The sequence below is a fragment of the Canis lupus genome, chromosome 8 (assembly GCF_048164855.1).
Source record: "Canis lupus baileyi chromosome 8, mCanLup2.hap1, whole genome shotgun sequence".
Taxonomy (NCBI): domain Eukaryota; kingdom Metazoa; phylum Chordata; class Mammalia; order Carnivora; family Canidae; genus Canis; species Canis lupus.
The window spans coordinates 66,934,912-66,937,697 of record NC_132845.1 but is presented as its reverse complement, the minus strand read 5'-3'; the positions used below and the strand labels follow the sequence as shown (position 1 = coordinate 66,937,697).

The following is a 2,786-nucleotide window of genomic DNA, read 5'->3' as shown; positions in this document are numbered from 1 at the left end:
CTAGAATTTGTTGCTATTTGAAGAATGGAAGCGATAGCAAGGAATAGGTATATATGGAGCTAATGAGATTCAGGCTTAAAGCCCTTCCCTTGCAAGGGCACGTTACAACACCTGCTTCTAACGCTTTTGTGGTAGTTTTGAATTCTCTTCATAAAGAGCATCCCCCACGTCATATAAGCTTCAGATCCTGCAAAACCAGGACCAACCCCTGGGAAGTGCAATCCGGAAATGTACTTAAGGCAGGGTGCTGAGTCTGTAACTTTGAAACTTCTAACAATTCATTCCCAAAGGACAGGGATGGAGAAAACCACGGCTGCAAATTTAGTTGAATCTTTGTTAGCTTGTTCTTATTTTTGTCAGGGACACAAAGGTGAGTGATGGGAAAGAATTTGGGAAATGGGAAATGTATTTGCTGCTATCAGATTATTAAAAATAAATACTTATCATACCATATTGGTTTCCCAGATCCAAATGCAAATGTGGGCGGAGATCCAGGCCTTGGAATACAGCCCTCCTTAAAAAAGGCAATTATAAGATTTCATTTTCAACAGTGTCTTTTATTGTCAAGCCCTTTGGCAAAGAAGTTGAAAGCAAGCCAAGCCTGTAATGGCTGCAGTGACGAGTGGCATGCTAATTCATGGATTCTCATTCCCACCACGGAAGTCACAATCTCGGACACTCCCTGAACACCAGAAATCAACACATCAACCTACTATGCTCAAAGCTGTGCCCTGATGGATACAGACTCCACAGACATGGCTGTTGCAAGCAGGAAAGGAGGTCACTAAAAAGCGGTTGGGTAGTTCCAGGATCACAGGCGGGATTTGGCAGAGACTAGTTCAGAGTCAGCCACAGGCCTGGTGTGAGTTGGCCTTAAAAACTGGCCCTAAAATTCCAATGGATTGGGCTTTACTTTAACCCTTGATACAGGTCACTGACCAATGTGCATGGTCGCTGATGCCGTGGCAGCTAGTGTTACCAATAATGCTAAAATGGACTCTACTTGGTGCCAGTGTTGTGAAGCTACTGGTTCGGTTGGAAATGGCAGAGGTGGAGGAGACACTGAAGCGATTTCAGAGCCAGAAGGGAGTACAGGACATCATCATGGTGAACACAGAAGGCATTCCAATCAAGAGCACCATGGACCATCCCACCACTACACAGTATGCCAACCTCAGGCACAGCTTCATCTTGAATGCCCGGAGCACTGTACATGAAATTGACCCCCAGAATGATCTCACCTTCCTTTGAATTTGCTCCAAGGAAAATGAAATTATGGTTGTACCAGATAAAGCCTATTTCCTGATTGTGATTCAGAATCCAACTGAATAAGCCACTCTCTTGGCTTCCTGCATCATTCCTTAATGTAATAGCCCCTAAGAGTGATGATGTTAATCATGTCAACCAACTGGCAGGTAGAAATCACCATAGAGCCTACTTAGACTGATCTAGTGCCCAAAGTTATCGAAGTCAACCCTCTGCTGGCCACTCACCCTTGAATTCTTGGGAGGACCTTCTTTCCTCACCTCCAGATTTTGGAGCAAGAGCTTTGAGCAGCCCACACACATGCTTCCTTCCGTCTGATCTTCAGTTCACTTTGTCCCCCTTGGAAAAGTCTGTTTTTCTTTAACTAAAAATAAATAAAATGCTTTAAAAAAAATAAAATAAAATGGACTCTACTGGCCTGGCTTGTTCCAATCACCAGCTCACAATGTACAGCTCCATTTGGGGCTGGGTGTATCAGATTGGTCAAGCCTGGACTTGATGACTATAGGCTAGTGTCAAGGGAAGCTGGGAAAGTGACACTTGGGCTTTTTTTTTTTTTTTTTCTTTATGTAGGAGGCATGGTTCAAAACCATAGGAATAGACAAGAGATTTGAACAGACCCTTCACAAAAGCAAATACATGGAGCACCTGGGTGGCTCAGTGGATGAACATCTGCCTCTGGTCATGATCCTGGAGTCCTGGGATCAAGTCTTGCATCTGGCTCTCCACAGGGAGCCTGTTTCTACCTCTGCCTATGTCTCTGCCTCTCTCTGTGTTTCTTAAATAAAATCTTAAAAAAAAAAAAAAAGCAAATGCATGAATAGCCAGCAAGCACATGAAAAGAGGGTCAACATCATTACTTACCAGGCAATTGCAAACTAACACTACAGTGAGATGCTACTCTACATCCACCTGAGTGGCTAAAACTTAAGACCAACAACACCAAATGTTGACAAGGATCTGGAGCAACTAGAACTCTCATATGTTGTCAACCAGAGCATAAAATGTGACAACCACTTTGGAAAAACAGCTTGGCAGTCTCTTACGAAGTGAAATATACACTTATACAAATCACGATTCCATTCCTAGGTATTTACCCAAAAGAAAAGAAAACACATGTCCACACACAAAGACTTGTACACAAATGTTCATGAAAGGTTATTCCTAAAGACTGAAACCAGAGACAGTTCAAATGCTCATCAACAAATGAACAGATTGACAAATTACAAATTGTGATACACCCATGAAACGGAATACTGCTAAATGTTAAAAAGGAATGCAACAGCATGGATGAATCTAAAAACATCGAAGTTAGTGAAAGAAGCCCATCCAATAGGAGTACCTCCAGTAAAATTCCATTTTATTTATACTTTAGGGAAAAGAAATCTTTTCCATTGGGTTAGACAGCAGATCAACGGTTACCTGTAGCCTGGGGTGAGAGTGTGTTTAGTGGAAAGAGGCTCAATGAGGGACCCTTATGTGCTAATGGAAATGTCCTACATCTTGATTGTGGCAGTAAT

The 2,786-nt window shown here is 42.4% G+C and overlaps 1 pseudogene; it reads left to right on the top strand.

The window, feature by feature from the left end:
* Nucleotides 1-539: 539 nt before the first annotated feature.
* Nucleotides 540-1,567, top strand: LOC140637669 (dynein light chain roadblock-type 1 pseudogene; annotated as a pseudogene).
* Nucleotides 1,568-2,786: the final 1,219 nt, after the last annotated feature.